The sequence below is a fragment of the Astatotilapia calliptera genome, chromosome 3, assembly GCF_964374335.1.
Source record: "Astatotilapia calliptera chromosome 3, fAstCal68.1, whole genome shotgun sequence".
Taxonomy (NCBI): Eukaryota; Metazoa; Chordata; class Actinopteri; order Cichliformes; family Cichlidae; genus Astatotilapia; species Astatotilapia calliptera.
In genome coordinates, this window is record NC_137424.1 from 23362143 (window position 1) to 23377529 (window position 15387).

General features: G+C 57.8%; 9 non-coding genes across 9 annotated transcripts; all 9 read right to left on the reverse strand.

Annotated features, from left to right (window-relative positions):
- Positions 1-452: 452 nt before the first annotated feature.
- LOC145426441 (5S ribosomal RNA) lies at positions 453-571 on the reverse strand. The gene has a single exon (XR_013907150.1). It is a non-coding gene; the product is annotated as a 5S ribosomal RNA (ribosomal RNA).
- Positions 572-1979: 1408 nt separating this feature from the next.
- LOC145427663 (5S ribosomal RNA) lies at positions 1980-2098 on the reverse strand. Its single transcript, XR_013908205.1, has one exon. It is a non-coding gene; the product is annotated as a 5S ribosomal RNA (ribosomal RNA).
- A 1452-nt stretch (positions 2099-3550) lies between these two features.
- On the reverse strand, positions 3551-3669 carry LOC145427664 (5S ribosomal RNA). Its single transcript, XR_013908206.1, has one exon. It is a non-coding gene; the product is annotated as a 5S ribosomal RNA (ribosomal RNA).
- Positions 3670-4803: 1134 nt separating this feature from the next.
- On the reverse strand, positions 4804-4922 carry LOC145427665 (5S ribosomal RNA). Its single transcript, XR_013908207.1, has one exon. It is a non-coding gene; the product is annotated as a 5S ribosomal RNA (ribosomal RNA).
- A 4136-nt stretch (positions 4923-9058) lies between these two features.
- LOC145427666 (5S ribosomal RNA) lies at positions 9059-9177 on the reverse strand. Its single transcript, XR_013908208.1, has one exon. It is a non-coding gene; the product is annotated as a 5S ribosomal RNA (ribosomal RNA).
- A 1096-nt stretch (positions 9178-10273) lies between these two features.
- LOC145426948 (5S ribosomal RNA) lies at positions 10274-10392 on the reverse strand. Its single transcript, XR_013907670.1, has one exon. It is a non-coding gene; the product is annotated as a 5S ribosomal RNA (ribosomal RNA).
- Positions 10393-12479: 2087 nt separating this feature from the next.
- LOC145427668 (5S ribosomal RNA) lies at positions 12480-12598 on the reverse strand. The gene has a single exon (XR_013908210.1). It is a non-coding gene; the product is annotated as a 5S ribosomal RNA (ribosomal RNA).
- Positions 12599-13694: 1096 nt separating this feature from the next.
- On the reverse strand, positions 13695-13813 carry LOC145426949 (5S ribosomal RNA). Its single transcript, XR_013907671.1, has one exon. It is a non-coding gene; the product is annotated as a 5S ribosomal RNA (ribosomal RNA).
- A 1448-nt stretch (positions 13814-15261) lies between these two features.
- On the reverse strand, positions 15262-15380 carry LOC145426950 (5S ribosomal RNA). The gene has a single exon (XR_013907672.1). It is a non-coding gene; the product is annotated as a 5S ribosomal RNA (ribosomal RNA).
- Positions 15381-15387: the final 7 nt, after the last annotated feature.

Below are 15387 nucleotides of genomic sequence, written 5' to 3' on the forward strand. Positions count from 1 at the left end.
CCTCAATAGCAACTAATGCCCTGGTGTGGTGTAGGTGGCCTCAGCCAGCAGCCACAGGCCCTGGTGTGGTGTAAGTGGCCTCAGCCAGTGCCACAGGCCCTGGTGTGGTGTAAGTGGCCTGAGCAAGAGCCACAGACCCTGGTGTGGTGTAATTGGCCTCAATAGCAACTAATGCCCTGGTGTGGTGTAAGTGGCCTCAGCCAGCAGCCACAGGCCCTGGTGTGGTGTAAGTGGCCTCAGCCAGCAGCCACAGGCCCTGATGTGGTGTAAGTGGCCCCAGCCGGTCACTCAGGCCCTGGTGTGGTGCAGGTGGCATCAGCTAGCAGCACAAGACATTGGAAAACAGCCAAAAGCAATGTCGTTAATGTGCCCTCATTAATGGGCAGCTGCTTTTGGTCTTTTAATACACCCCTTCTCTGCATCAAAAGCGGTTCAATGACATGAAAATGAAAGGCTTACAGCACCAGGTATTCCCAGGCAGTCTCCCATCCAAGTACTAACCAAGCCCAGCCCTGCTTAGCTTCCGAGATCAGACGAGGTCGGGCGTGCTCAGGGTGGTATGGCCGTAAGCTGCTGGCCCCAGCACAATGTCTCAATTTATGGATTCAACTGATTAGGTGGCAAGTACCTGAAGTTACGAAGACAATCCTTTAACCATACCTGCATGTTTGCATAATACCCTAACCCAAAGGCTCAGTTTAGCATTTATCTAACAGCACAGGCCCTGGATTGTTGAAGATGGCCTCAGGAACCAGCACAGGGCCTGGTGTGTTGTACATGGCCACAGCTAGCAGCACAGGGCCTGGTTTGGTGAAGATGGCCTCGGCCAGAAGCGCAGGGCCTGGTGTGATGTGAGTGGCCTGAGCAAGAGCCACAGGCCCTGGTGTGGTGTAATTGGCCTCAGCCAGCAGCCACAGGCCCTGGTGTGGTGTAAGTGGCCTCAGCCAGCAGCCACAGGCCCTGGTGTGGTGTAAGTGGCCTCAGCCAGTGCCACAGGCCCTGGTGTGGTGTAAGTGGCCTGAGCAAGAGTCACAGACCCTGGTGTGGTGTAATTGGCCTCAATAGCAACTAAGGCCCTGGTGTGGTGTAAGTGGCCTCAGCCAGAAGCCACAGGCACTGGTGTGGTGTAAGTGGCCTCAGCCAGCAGCCACAGGCCCTGGTGTGGTGTAAGTGGCCTCAGCCAGCAGCCACAGGCCCTGGTGTGGTGTAAGTGGCCTCAGCCAGCAGCCACAGGCCCTGGTGTGGTGTAAGTGGCCTCAGCCAGTGCCACAGGCCCTGGTGTGGTGTAAGTGGCCTCAGCCAGTGCCACAGACCATGGTGTGGTGTAATTGGCCTCAATAGCAACTAATGCCCTGGTGTGGTGTAGGTGGCCTCAGCCAGCAGCCACAGGCCCTGGTGTGGTGTAAGTGGCCTCAATAGCAACTAATGCCCTGGTGTGGTGTAAGTGGCCTCAGCCAGCAGCCACAGGCCCTGGTGTGGTGTAAGTGGCCTCAGCCACTGCCACAGGCCCTGGTGTGGTGTAAGTGGCCTCAATAGCAACTAAGGCCCTGGTGTGGTGTAGGTGGCCTCAGCCAGCAGCCACAGGCCCTGGTGTGGTGTAAGTGGCCTCAGCCAGTGCCACAGGCCCTGGTGTGGTGTAAGTGGCCTGAGCAAGAGCCACAGACCCTGGTGTGGTGTAATTGGTCTCAATAGCAACTAATGCTCTGGTGTGGTGTAAGTGGCCTCAGCCAGCAGCCACAGGCCCTGGTGTGGTGTAAGTGGCCTCAGCCAGCAGCCACAGGCCCTGATGTGGTGTAAGTGGCCCCAGCCGGTCACTCAGGCCCTGGTGTGGTGTAGGTGGCATCAGCTAGCAGCACAAGACATTGGAAAACAGCCAAAAGCAATGTCGTTAATGTGCCCTCATTAATGGGCAGCTGCTTTTGGTCTTTTAATACACCCCTTCTCTGGATCAAAAGCGGTTCAATGACATGAAAATGAAAGGCTTACAGCACCAGGTATTCCCAGGTAGTCTCCCATCCAAGTACTAACCAAGCCCAGCCCTGCTTAGCTTCCGAGATCAGACGAGGTCGGGCGTGCTCAGGGTGGTATGGCCGTAAGCTGCTGGCCCCAGCACAATGTCTCAATTTATGGATTCAACTGATTAGGTGGCAAGTACCTGAAGTTACGAAGACAATCCTTTAACCATACCTGCATGTTTGCATAATACCCTAACCCAAAGGCTCAGTTTAGCATTTATCTAACAGCACAGGCCCTGGATTGTTGAAGATGGCCTCAGGAACCAGCACAGGGCCTGGTGTGTTGTACATGGCCACAGCTAGCAGCACAGGGCCTGGTTTGGTGAAGATGGCCTCGGCCAGAAGCGCAGGGCCTGGTGTGATGTGAGTGGCCTGAGCAAGAGCCACAGGCCCTGGTGTGGTGTAAGTGGCCTCAGCCAGAAGCCACAGGCACTGGTGTGGTGTAAGTGGCCTCAGCCAGCAGCCACAGGCCCTGGTGTGGTGTAAGTGGCCTCAGCCAGCAGCCACAGGCCCTGGTGTGGTGTAAGTGGCCTCAGCCAGAGCCACAGGCCCTGGTGTGGTGTAAGTGGCCTCAGCCAGTGCCACAGGCCCTGGTGTGGTGTAAGTGGCCTGAGCAAGAGCCACAGACCCTGGTGTGGTGTAATTGGCCTCAATAGCAACTAATGCCCTGGTGTGGTGTAGGTGGCCTCAGCCAGCAGCCACAGGCCCTGGTGTGGTGTAAGTGGCCTCAATAGCAACTAATGCCCTGGTGTGGTGTAAGTGGCCTCAGCCAGCAGCCACAGGCCCTGGTGTGGTGTAAGTGGCCTCAGCCAGTGCCACAGGCCCTGGTGTGGTGTAAGTGGCCTGAGCAAGAGCCACAGGCCCTGGTGTGGTGTAAGTGGCCTCAGCCAGAAGCCACAGGCACTGGTGTGGTGTAAGTGCCCTCAGCCAGCAGCCACAGGCACTGGTGTGGTGTAAGTGACCTCAGCCAGCAGCCACAGGCCCTGGTGTGGTGTAAGTGGCCTCAGCCAGAAGCCACAGGCACTGGTGTGGTGTAAGTGCCCTCAGCCAGCAGCCACAGGCACTGGTGTGGTGTAAGTGACCTCAGCCAGCAGCCACATGCCCTGGTGTGGTGTAAGTGGCCTCAGCCAGCAGCCACAGGCCCTGGTGTGGTGTAAGTGGCCTCAGCCAGTGCCACAGGCCATGGTGTGGTGTAAGTGGCCTGAGCAAGAGCCACAGACCCTGGTGTGGTGTAATTGGCCTCAATAGCAACTAATGCCCTGGTGTGGTGTAAGTGGCCTCAGCCAGCAGCCACAGGCCCTGGTGTGGTGTAAGTGGCCTCAGCCAGCAGCCACAGGCCCTGATGTGGTGTAAGTGGCCCCAGCCGGTCACTCAGGCCCTGGTGTGGTGTAGGTGGCATCAGCTAGCAGCACAAGACATTGGAAAACAGCCAAAAGCAATGTCGTTAATGTGCCCTCATTAATGGGCAGCTGCTTTTGGTCTTTTAATACACCCCTTCTCTGGATCAAAAGCTGTTCAATGACATGAAAATGAAAGGCTTACAGCACCAGGTATTCCCAGGTAGTCTCCCATCCAAGTACTAACCAAGCCCAGCCCTGCTTAGCTTCCGAGATCAGACGAGGTCGGGCGTGCTCAGGGTGGTATGGCCGTAAGCTGCTGGCCCCAGCACAATGTCTCAATTTATGGATTCAACTATTTAGGTGGCAAGTACCTGAAGTTACGAAGACAATCCTTTAACCATACCTGCATGTTTGCATAATACCCTAACCCAAAGGCTCAGTTTAGCATTTATCTAACAGCACAGGCCCTGGATTGTTGAAGATGGCCTCAGGAACCAGCACAGGGCCTGGTGTGTTGTACATGGCCACAGCTAGCAGCACAGGGCCTGGTTTGGTGAAAATGGCCTCGGCCAGAAGCGCAGGGCCTGGTGTGATGTGAGTGGCCTGAGCAAGAGCCACAGGCCCTGGTGTGGTGTAAGTGGCCTCAGCCAGAAGCCACAGGCACTGGTGTGGTGTAAGTGGCCTCAGCCAGCAGCCACAGGCCCTGGTGTGGTGTAAGTGGCCTCAGCCAGCAGCCACAGGCCCTGGTGTGGTGTAAGTGGCCTCAGCCAGCAGCCACAGGCCCTGGTGTGGTGTAAGTGGCCTCAGCCAGAGCCACAGGCCCTGGTGTGGTGTAAGTGGCCTCAGCCAGTGCCACAGGCCCTGGTGTGGTGTAAGTGACCTATATAGCAACTAATGCCCTGGTGTGGTGTAAGTGGCCTCAGCCAGCAGCCACAGGCCCTGGTGTGGTGTAAGTGGCCTCAGCCACTGCCACAGGCCCTGGTGTGGTGTAAGTGGCCTCAATAGCAACTAAGGCCCTGGTGTGGTGTAGGTGGCCTCAGCCAGCAGCCACAGGCCCTGGTGTGGTGTAAGTGGCCTCAGCCAGTGCCACAGGCCCTGGTGTGGTGTAAGTGGCCTGAGCAAGAGCCACAGACCATGGTGTGGTGTAATTGGTCTCAATAGCAACTAATGCTCTGGTGTGGTGTAAGTGGCCTCAGCCAGCAGCCACAGGCCCTGGTGTGGTGTAAGTGGCCTCAGCCAGCAGCCACAGGCCCTGATGTGGTGTAAGTGGCCCCAGCCGGTCACTCAGGCCCTGGTGTGGTGTAGGTGGCATCAGCTAGCAGCACAAGACATTGGAAAACAGCCAAAAGCAATGTCGTTAATGTGCCCTCATTAATGGGCAGCTGCTTTTGGTCTTTTAATACACCCCTTCTCTGGATCAAAAGCGGTTCAATGACATGAAAATGAAAGGCTTACAGCACCAGGTATTCCCAGGTAGTCTCCCATCCAAGTACTAACCAAGCCCAGCCCTGCTTAGCTTCCGAGATCAGACGAGGTCGGGCGTGCTCAGGGTGGTATGGCCGTAAGCTGCTGGCCCCAGCACAATGTCTCAATTTATGGATTCAACTGATTAGGTGGCAAGTACCTGAAGTTACGAAGACAATCCTTTAACCATACCTGCATGTTTGCATAATACCCTAACCCAAAGGCTCAGTTTAGCATTTATCTAACAGCACAGGCCCTGGTGTGTTGTACATGGCCACAGCTAGCAGCACAGGGCCTGGTTTGGTGAAGATGGCCTCGGCCAGAAGCGCAGGGCCTGGTGTGATGTGAGTGGCCTGAGCAAGAGCCACAGGCCCTGGTGTGGTGTAAGTGGCCTCAGCCAGAAGCCACAGGCACTGGTGTGGTGTAAGTGGCCTCAGCCAGCAGCCACAGGCCCTGGTGTGGTGTAAGTGGCCTCAGCCAGCAGCCACAGGCCCTGGTGTGGTGTAAATGGCCTCAGCCAGCAGCCACAGGCCCTGGTGTGGTGTAAGTGGCCTCAGCCAGAGCCACAGGCCCTGGTGTGGTGTAAGTGGCCTCAGCCAGTGCCACAGGCCCTGGTGTGGTGTAAGTGGCCTGAGCAAGAGCCACAGACCCTGGTGTGGTGTAATTGGCCTCAATAGCAACTAATGCCCTGGTGAGGTGTAGGTGGCCTCAGCCAGCAGCCACAGGCCCTGGTGTGGTGTAAGTGGCCTCAGCCAGTGCCACAGGCCCTGGTGTGGTGTAAGGGGCCTCAATAGCAACTAATGCCCTGGTGTGGTGTAAGTGGCCTCAGCCAGCAGCCACAGGCACTGGTGTGGTGTAAGTGGCCTCAGCCAGCAGCCACAGGCCCTGGTGTGGTGTAAGTGGCCTCAGCCAGCAGCCACAGGCCCTGGTGTGGTGTAAGTGGCCTGAGCCAGCTGCCACAGGCCCTGGTGTGGTGTAAGTGGCCTCAGCCAGAAGCCACAGGTACTGGTGTTGTGTAAGTGCCCTCAGCCAGCAGCCACAGGCCCTGGTGTGGTGTAAGTGACCTCAGCCAGCAGCCACAGGCCCTGGTGTGGTGTAAGTGGCCTCAGCCAGCAGCCACAGGCCCTGGTGTGGTGTAAGTGGCCTGAGCAAGAGCCACAGACCCTGGTGTGGTGTAATTGGCCTCAATAGCAACTAATGCCCTGGTGTGGTGTAGGTGGCCTCAGCCAGCAGCCACAGGCCCTGGTGTGGTGTAAGTGGCCTCAGCCAGTGCCACAGGCCCTGGTGTGGTGTAAGGGGCCTCAATAGCAACTAATGCCCTGGTGTGGTGTAAGTGGCCTCAGCCAGCAGCCACAGGCACTGGTGTGGTGTAAGTGCCCTCAGCCAGCAGCCACAGGCCCTGGTGTGGTGTAAGTGGCCTCAGCCAGCAGCCACAGGCCCTGGTGTGGTGTAAGTGGCCTCAGCAAGAGCCACAGGCCCTGGTGTGGTGTAAGTGGCCTCAGCCAGAAGCCACAGGCACTGGTGTGGTGTAAGTGCCCTCAGCCAGCAGCCACAGGCACTGGTGTGGTGTAAGTGACCTCAGCCAGCAGCCACAGGCCCTGGTGTGGTGTAAGTGGCCTCAGCCAGCAGCCACAGGCCCTGGTGTGGTGTAAGTGGCCTCAGCCAGTGCCACAGGCCCTAGTGTGGTGTAAGTGGCCTGAGCAAGAGTCACAGACCCTGGTGTGGTGTAATTGGCCTCAATAGCAACTAATGCCCTGGTGTGGTGTAGGTGGCCTCAGCCAGCAGCCACAGGCCCTGGTGTGGTGTAAGTGGCCTCAGCCAGTGCCACAGGCCCTGATGTGGTGTAAGTGGCCTGAGCAAGAGCCACAGACCCTGGTGTGGTGTAATTGGCCTCAATAGCAACTAATGCCCTGGTGTGGTGTAAGTGGCCTCAGCCAGAAGCCACAGGCACTGGTGTGGTGTAAGTGGCCTCAGCCAGCAGCCACAGGCCCTGATGTGGTGTAAGTGGCCCCAGCCAGCAGCCACAGGCCCTGGTGTGGTGTAAGTGGCCTCAGCCAAAAGCCACAGGCACTGGTGTGGTGTAAGTGCCCTCAGCCAGCAGCCACAGGCACTGGTGTGGTGTAAGTGACCTCAGCCAGCAGCCACAGGCCCTGGTGTGGTGTAAGTGGCCTCAGCCAGCAGCCACAGGCCCTGGTGTGGTGTAAGTGGCCTCAGCCAGTGCCACAGGCCCTGGTGTGGTGTAAGTGGCCTGAGCAAGAGTCACAGACCCTGGTGTGGTGTAATTGGCCTCAATAGCAACTAATGCCCTGGTGTGGTGTAAGTGGCCTCAGCCAGCAGCCACAGGCCCTGGTGTGGTGTAAGTGGCCTGAGCAAGAGCCACAGGCCCTGGTGTGGTGTAAGTGGCCTCAGCCAGAAGCCACAGGCACTGGTGTGGTGTAAGTGGCCTCAGCCAGCAGCCACAGTCCCTGGTGTGGTGAAAGTGGCCTCAGCCAGCAGCCACAGGCCCTGGTGTGGTGTAAATGGCCTCAGCCAGCAGCCACAGGCCCTGGTGTGGTGTAAGTGGCCTCAGCCAGAGCCACAGGCCATGGTGTGGTGTAAGTGGCCTCAGCCAGTGCCACAGGCCCTGGTGTGGTGTAAGTGGCCTGAGCAAGAGCCACAGACCCTGGTGTGGTGTAATTGGCCTCAATAGCAACTAATGCCCTGGTGTGGTGTAGGTGGCCTCAGCCAGCAGCCACAGGCCCTGGTGTGGTGTAAGTGGCCTCAGCCAGTGCCACAGGCCCTGGTGTGGTGTAAGGGGCCTCAATAGCAACTAATGCCCTGGTGTGGTGTAAGTGGCCTCAGCCACCAGCCACAGGCACTGGTGTGGTGTAAGTGGCCTCAGCCAGCAGCCACAGGCCCTGGTGTGGTGTAAGTGGCCTCAGCCAGCAGCCACAGGCCCTGGTGTGGTGTAAGTGGCCTGAGCCAGCTGCCACAGGCCCTAGTGTGGTGTAAGTGGCCTCAGCCAGAAGCCACAGGCACTGGTGTGGTGTAAGTGCCCTCAGCCAGCAGCCACACGCCCTGGTGTGGTGTAAGTGACCTCAGCCAGCAGCCAAAGGCCCTGGTGTGGTGTAAGTGGCCTCAGCCAGCAGCCACAGGCCCTGGTGTGGTGTAAGTGGCCTCAGCCAGTGCCACAGGCCCTGGTGTGGTGTAAGTGGCCTGAGCAAGAGTCACAGACCCTGGTGTGGTGTAATTGGCCTCAATAGCAACTAATGCCCTGGTGTGGTGTAGGTGGCCTCAGCCAGCAGCCACAGGCCCTGGTGTGGTGTAAGTGGCCTCAGCCAGTGCCACAGGCCCTGGTGTGGTGTAAGTGGCCTGAGCAAGAGCCACAGGCCCTGGTGTGGTGTAAGTGGCCTCAGCCAGAAGCCACAGGCACTGGTGTGGTGTAAGTGCCCTCAGCCAGCAGCCACAGGCACTGGTGTGGTGTAAGTGACCTCAGCCAGCAGCCACAGGCCCTGGTGTGGTGTAAGTGGCCTCAGCCAGCAGCCACAGGCCCTGGTGTGGTGTAAGTGGCCTCAGCCAGAAGCCACAGGCACTGGTGTGGTGTAAGTGCCCTCAGCCAGCAGCCACAGGCACTGGTGTGGTGTAAGTGACCTCAGCCAGCAGCCACATGCCCTGGTGTGGTGTAAGTGGCCTCAGCCAGCAGCCACAGGCCCTGGTGTGGTGTAAGTGGCCTCAGCCAGTGCCACAGGCCCTGGTGTGGTGTAAGTGGCCTGAGCAAGAGTCACAGACGCTGGTGTGGTGTAATTGGCCTCAATAGCAACTAATGCCCTGGTGTGGTGTAGGTGGCCTCAGCCAACAGCCACAGGCCCTGGTGTGGTGTAAGTGGCCTCAGCCAGTGCCACAGGCCATGGTGTGGTGTAAGTGGCCTGAGCAAGAGCCACAGACCCTGGTGTGGTGTAATTGGCCTCAATAGCAACTAATGCCCTGGTGTGGTGTAAGTGGCCTCAGCCAGCAGCCACAGGCCCTGGTGTGGTGTAAGTGGCCTCAGCCAGCAGCCACAGGCCCTGATGTGGTGTAAGTGGCCCCAGCCGGTCACTCAGGCCCTGGTGTGGTGTAGGTGGCATCAGCTAGCAGCACAAGACATTGGAAAACAGCCAAAAGCAATGTCGTTAATGTGCCCTCATTAATGGGCAGCTGCTTTTGGTCTTTTAATACACCCCTTCTCTGGATCAAAAGCTGTTCAATGACATGAAAATGAAAGGCTTACAGCACCAGGTATTCCCAGGTAGTCTCCCATCCAAGTACTAACCAAGCCCAGCCCTGCTTAGCTTCCGAGATCAGACGAGGTCGGGCGTGCTCAGGGTGGTATGGCCGTAAGCTGCTGGCCCCAGCACAATGTCTCAATTTATGGATTCAACTGATTAGGTGGCAAGTACCTGAAGTTACGAAGACAATCCTTTAACCATACCTGCATGTTTGCATAATACCCTAACCCAAAGGCTCAGTTTAGCATTTATCTAACAGCACAGGCCCTGGATTGTTGAAGATGGCCTCAGGAACCAGCACAGGGCCTGGTGTGTTGTACATGGCCACAGCTAGCAGCACAGGGCCTGGTTTGGTGAAAATGGCCTCGGCCAGAAGCGCAGGGCCTGGTGTGATGTGAGTGGCCTGAGCCAGAAGCCACAGGCACTGGTGTGGTGTAAGTGGCCTCAGCCAGCAGCCACAGGCCCTGGTGTGGTGTAAGTGGCCTCAGCCAGCAGCCACAGGCCCTGGTGTGGTGTAAGTGGCCTCAGCCAGCAGCCACAGGCCCTGGTGTGGTGTAAGTGGCCTCAGCCAGAGCCACAGGCCCTGGTGTGGTGTAAGTGGCCTCAGCCAGTGCCACAGGCCCTGGTGTGGTGTAAGTGGCCTGAGCAAGAGCCAAAGACCCTGGTGTGGTGTAATTGGCCTCAATAGCAACTAATGCCCTGGTGTGGTGTAGGTGGCCTCAGCCAGCAGCCACAGGCCCTGGTGTGGTGTAAGTGGCCTCAATAGCAACTAATGCCCTGGTGTGGTGTAAGTGGCCTCAGCCAGCAGCCACAGGCCCTGGTGTGGTGTAAGTGGCCTGAGCAAGAGCCACAGACCCTGGTGTGGTGTAATTGGCCTCAATAGCAACTAAGACCCTGGTGTGGTGTAGGTGGCCTCAGCCAGCAGCCACAGGCCCTGGTGTGGTGTAAGTGGCCTCAGCCAGCAGCCACAGGCCCTGGTGTGGTGTAAGTGGCCTCAGCCAGCAGCCACAGGCCCTGATGTGGTGTAAGTGGCCCCAGCCGGTCACTCAGGCCCTGGTGTGGTGTAGGTGGCATCAGCTAGCAGCACAAGACATTGGAAAACAGCCAAAAGCAATGTCGTTAATGTGCCCTCATTAATGGGCAGCTGCTTTTGGTCTTTTAATACACCCCTTCTCTGGATCAAAAGCGGTTCAATGACATGAAAATGAAAGGCTTACAGCACCAGGTATTCCCAGGCAGTCTCCCATCCAAGTACTAACCAAGCCCAGCCCTGCTTAGCTTCCAAGATCAGACGAGGTCGGGCGTGCTCAGGGTGGTATGGCCGTAAGCTGCTGGCCCCAGCACAATGTCTCAATTTATGGATTCAACTGATTAGGTGGCAAGTACCTGAAGTTACGAAGACAATCCTTTAACCATACCTGCATGTTTGCATAATACCCTAACCCAAAGGCTCAGTTTAGCATTTATCTAACAGCACAGGCCCTGGTGTGTTGTACATGGCCACAGCTAGCAGCACAGGGCCTGGTTTGGTGAAGATGGCCTCGGCCAGAAGCGCAGGGCCTGGTGTGATGTGAGTGGCCTGAGCAAGAGCCACAGGCCCTGGTGTGGTGTAAGTGGCCTCAGCCAGCAGCCACAGGCCCTGGTGTGGTGTAAGTGGCCTCAGCCAGCAGCCACAGGCCCTGGTGTGGTGTAAATGGCCTCAGCCAGCAGCCACAGGCCCTGGTGTGGTGTAAGTGGCCTCAGCCAGAGCCACAGGCCCTGGTGTGGTGTAAGTGGCCTCAGCCAGTGCCACAGGCCCTGGTGTGGTGTAGGTGGCCTGAGCAAGAGCCACAGACCCTGGTGTGGTGTAATTGGCCTCAATAGCAACTAATGCCCTGGTGAGGTGTAAGTGGCCTCAGCCAGCAGCCACAGGCCCTGGTGTGGTGTAAGTGCCCTCAGCCAGTGCCACAGGCCCTGGTGTGGTGTAAGGGGCCTCAATAGCAACTAATGCCCTGGTGTGGTGTAAGTGGCCTCAGCCAGCAGCCACAGGCACTGGTGTGGTGTAAGTGGCCTGAGCCAGCAGCCACAGGCCCTGGTGTGGTGTAAGTGGCCTCAGCCAGCAGCCACAGGCACTGGTGTGGTGTAAGTGCCCTCAGCCAGCAGCCACAGGCCCTGGTGTGGTGTAAGTGACCTCAGCCAGCAGCCACAGGCACTGGTGTGGTGTAAGTGCCCTCAGCCAGCAGCCACAGGCCCTGGTGTGGTGTAAGTGGCCTGAGCCAGCTGCCACAGGCCCTGGTGTGGTGTAAGTGGCCTCAGCCAGAAGCCACAGGCACTGGTGTGGTGTAAGTGCCCTCAGCCAGCAGCCACAGGCCCTGGTGTGGTGTAAGTGACCTCAGCCAGCAGCCACAGGCCCTGGTGTGGTGTAAGTGGCCTCAGCCAGCAGCCACAGACCCTGGTGTGGTGTAAGTGGCCTCAGCCAGTGCCAAAGGCCCTGGTGTGGTGTAAGTGGCCTCAGCCAGTGCCACAGGCCCTGGTGTGGTGTAAGTGGCCTGAGCAAGAGCCACAGGCCCTGGTGTGGTGTAAGTGGCCTCAGCCAGAAGCCACAGGCACTGGTGTGGTGTAAGTGCCCTCAGCCAGCAGCCACAGGCACTGGTGTGGTGTAAGTGACCTCAGCCAGCAGCCACAGGCCCTGGTGTGGTGTAAGTGGCCTCAGCCAGCAGCCACAGGCCCTGGTGTGGTGTAAGTGGCCTCAGCCAGAAGCCACAGGCACTGGTGTGGTGTAAGTGCCCTCAGCCAGCAGCCACAGGCACTGGTGTGGTGTAAGTGACCTCAGCCAGCAGCCACATGCCCTGGTGTGGTGTAAGTGGCCTCAGCCAGCAGCCACAGGCCCTGGTGTGGTGTAAGTGGCCTCAGCCAGTGCCACAGGCCCTGGTGTGGTGTAAGTGGCCTGAGCAAGAGTCACAGACGCTGGTGTGGTGTAATTGGCCTCAATAGCAACTAATGCCCTGGTGTGGTGTAGGTGGCCTCAGCCAACAGCCACAGGCCCTGGTGTGGTGTAAGTGGCCTCAGCCAGTGCCACAGGCCATGGTGTGGTGTAAGTGGCCTGAGCAAGAGCCACAGACCCTGGTGTGGTGTAATTGGCCTCAATAGCAACTAATGCCCTGGTGTGGTGTAAGTGGCCTCAGCCAGCAGCCACAGGCCCTGGTGTGGTGTAAGTGGCCTCAGCCAGCAGCCACAGGCCCTGATGTGGTGTAAGTGGCCCCAGCCGGTCACTCAGGCCCTGGTGTGGTGTAGGTGGCATCAGCTAGCAGCACAAGACATTGGAAAACAGCCAAAAGCAATGTCGTTAATGTGCCCTCATTAATGGGCAGCTGCTTTTGGTCTTTTAATACACCCCTTCTCTGGATCAAAAGCTGTTCAATGACATGAAAATGAAAGGCTTACAGCACCAGGTATTCCCAGGTAGTCTCCCATCCAAGTACTAACCAAGCCCAGCCCTGCTTAGCTTCCGAGATCAGACGAGGTCGGGCGTGCTCAGGGTGGTATGGCCGTAAGCTGCTGGCCCCAGCACAATGTCTCAATTTATGGATTCAACTGATTAGGTGGCAAGTACCTGAAGTTACGAAGACAATCCTTTAACCATACCTGCATGTTTGCATAATACCCTAACCCAAAGGCTCAGTTTAGCATTTATCTAACAGCACAGGCCCTGGATTGTTGAAGATGGCCTCAGGAACCAGCACAGGGCCTGGTGTGTTGTACATGGCCACAGCTAGCAGCACAGGGCCTGGTTTGGTGAAAATGGCCTCGGCCAGAAGCGCAGGGCCTGGTGTGATGTGAGTGGCCTGAGCCAGAAGCCACAGGCACTGGTGTGGTGTAAGTGGCCTCAGCCAGCAGCCACAGGCCCTGGTGTGGTGTAAGTGGCCTCAGCCAGCAGCCACAGGCCCTGGTGTGGTGTAAGTGGCCTCAGCCAGCAGCCACAGGCCCTGGTGTGGTGTAAGTGGCCTCAGCCAGAGCCACAGGCCCTGGTGTGGTGTAAGTGGCCTCAGCCAGTGCCACAGGCCCTGGTGTGGTGTAAGTGGCCTGAGCAAGAGCCAAAGACCCTGGTGTGGTGTAATTGGCCTCAATAGCAACTAATGCCCTGGTGTGGTGTAGGTGGCCTCAGCCAGCAGCCACAGGCCCTGGTGTGGTGTAAGTGGCCTCAATAGCAACTAATGCCCTGGTGTGGTGTAAGTGGCCTCAGCCAGCAGCCACAGGCCCTGGTGTGGTGTAAGTGGCCTGAGCAAGAGCCACAGACCCTGGTGTGGTGTAATTGGCCTCAATAGCAACTAAGACCCTGGTGTGGTGTAGGTGGCCTCAGCCAGCAGCCACAGGCCCTGGTGTGGTGTAAGTGGCCTCAGCCAGCAGCCACAGGCCCTGGTGTGGTGTAAGTGGCCTCAGCCAGCAGCCACAGGCCCTGATGTGGTGTAAGTGGCCCCAGCCGGTCACTCAGGCCCTGGTGTGGTGTAGGTGGCATCAGCTAGCAGCACAAGACATTGGAAAACAGCCAAAAGCAATGTCGTTAATGTGCCCTCATTAATGGGCAGCTGCTTTTGGTCTTTTAATACACCCCTTCTCTGGATCAAAAGCGGTTCAATGACATGAAAATGAAAGGCTTACAGCACCAGGTATTCCCAGGCAGTCTCCCATCCAAGTACTAACCAAGCCCAGCCCTGCTTAGCTTCCAAGATCAGACGAGGTCGGGCGTGCTCAGGGTGGTATGGCCGTAAGCTGCTGGCCCCAGCACAATGTCTCAATTTATGGATTCAACTGATTAGGTGGCAAGTACCTGAAGTTACGAAGACAATCCTTTAACCATACCTGCATGTTTGCATAATACCCTAACCCAAAGGCTCAGTTTAGCATTTATCTAACAGCACAGGCCCTGGTGTGTTGTACATGGCCACAGCTAGCAGCACAGGGCCTGGTTTGGTGAAGATGGCCTCGGCCAGAAGCGCAGGGCCTGGTGTGATGTGAGTGGCCTGAGCAAGAGCCACAGGCCCTGGTGTGGTGTAAGTGGCCTCAGCCAGCAGCCACAGGCCCTGGTGTGGTGTAAGTGGCCTCAGCCAGCAGCCACAGGCCCTGGTGTGGTGTAAATGGCCTCAGCCAGCAGCCACAGGCCCTGGTGTGGTGTAAGTGGCCTGAGCCAGAGCCACAGGCCCTGGTGTGGTGTAAGTGGCCTCAGCCAGTGCCACAGGCCCTGGTGTGGTGTAGGTGGCCTGAGCAAGAGCCACAGACCCTGGTGTGGTGTAATTGGCCTCAATAGCAACTAATGCCCTGGTGAGGTGTAAGTGGCCTCAGCCAGCAGCCACAGGCCCTGGTGTGGTGTAAGTGCCCTCAGCCAGTGCCACAGGCCCTGGTGTGGTGTAAGGGGCCTCAATAGCAACTAATGCCCTGGTGTGGTGTAAGTGGCCTCAGCCAGCAGCCACAGGCACTGGTGTGGTGTAAGTGGCCTGAGCCAGCAGCCACAGGCCCTGGTGTGGTGTAAGTGGCCTCAGCCAGCAGCCACAGGCCCTGGTGTGGTGTAAGTGGCCTCAGCCAGAGCCACAGGCCCTGGTGTGGTGTAAGTGGCCTCAGCCAGTGCCACAGGCCCTGGTGTGGTGTAAGTGGCCTGAGCAAGAGCCAAAGACCCTGGTGTGGTGTAATTGGCCTCAATAGCAACTAATGCCCTGGTGTGGTGTAGGTGGCCTCAGCCAGCAGCCACAGGCCCTGGTGTGGTGTAAGTGGCCTCAATAGCAACTAATGCCCTGGTGTGGTGTAAGTGGCCTCAGCCAGCAGCCACAGGCCCTGGTGTGGTGTAAGTGGCCTGAGCAAGAGCCACAGACCCTGGTGTGGTGTAATTGGCCTCAATAGCAACTAAGACCCTGGTGTGGTGTAGGTGGCCTCAGCCAGCAGCCACAGGCCCTGGTGTGGTGTAAGTGGCCTCAGCCAGCAGCCACAGGCCCTGGTGTGGTGTAAGTGGCCTCAGCCAGCAGCCACAGGCCCTGATGTGGTGTAAGTGGCCCCAGCCGGTCACTCAGGCCCTGGTGTGGTGTAGGTGGCATCAGCTAGCAGCACAAGACATTGGAAAACAGCCAAAAGCAATGTCGTTAATGTGCCCTCATTAATGGGCAGCTGCTTTTGGTCTTTTAATACACCCCTTCTCTGGATCAAAAGCGGTTCAATGACATGAAAATGAAAGGCTTACAGCACCAGGTATTCCCAGGCAGTCTCCCATCCAAGTACTAACCAAGCCCAGCCCTGCTTAGCTTCCAAGATCAGACGAGGTCGGGCGTGCTCAGGGTGGTATGGCCGTAAGCTGCTGGC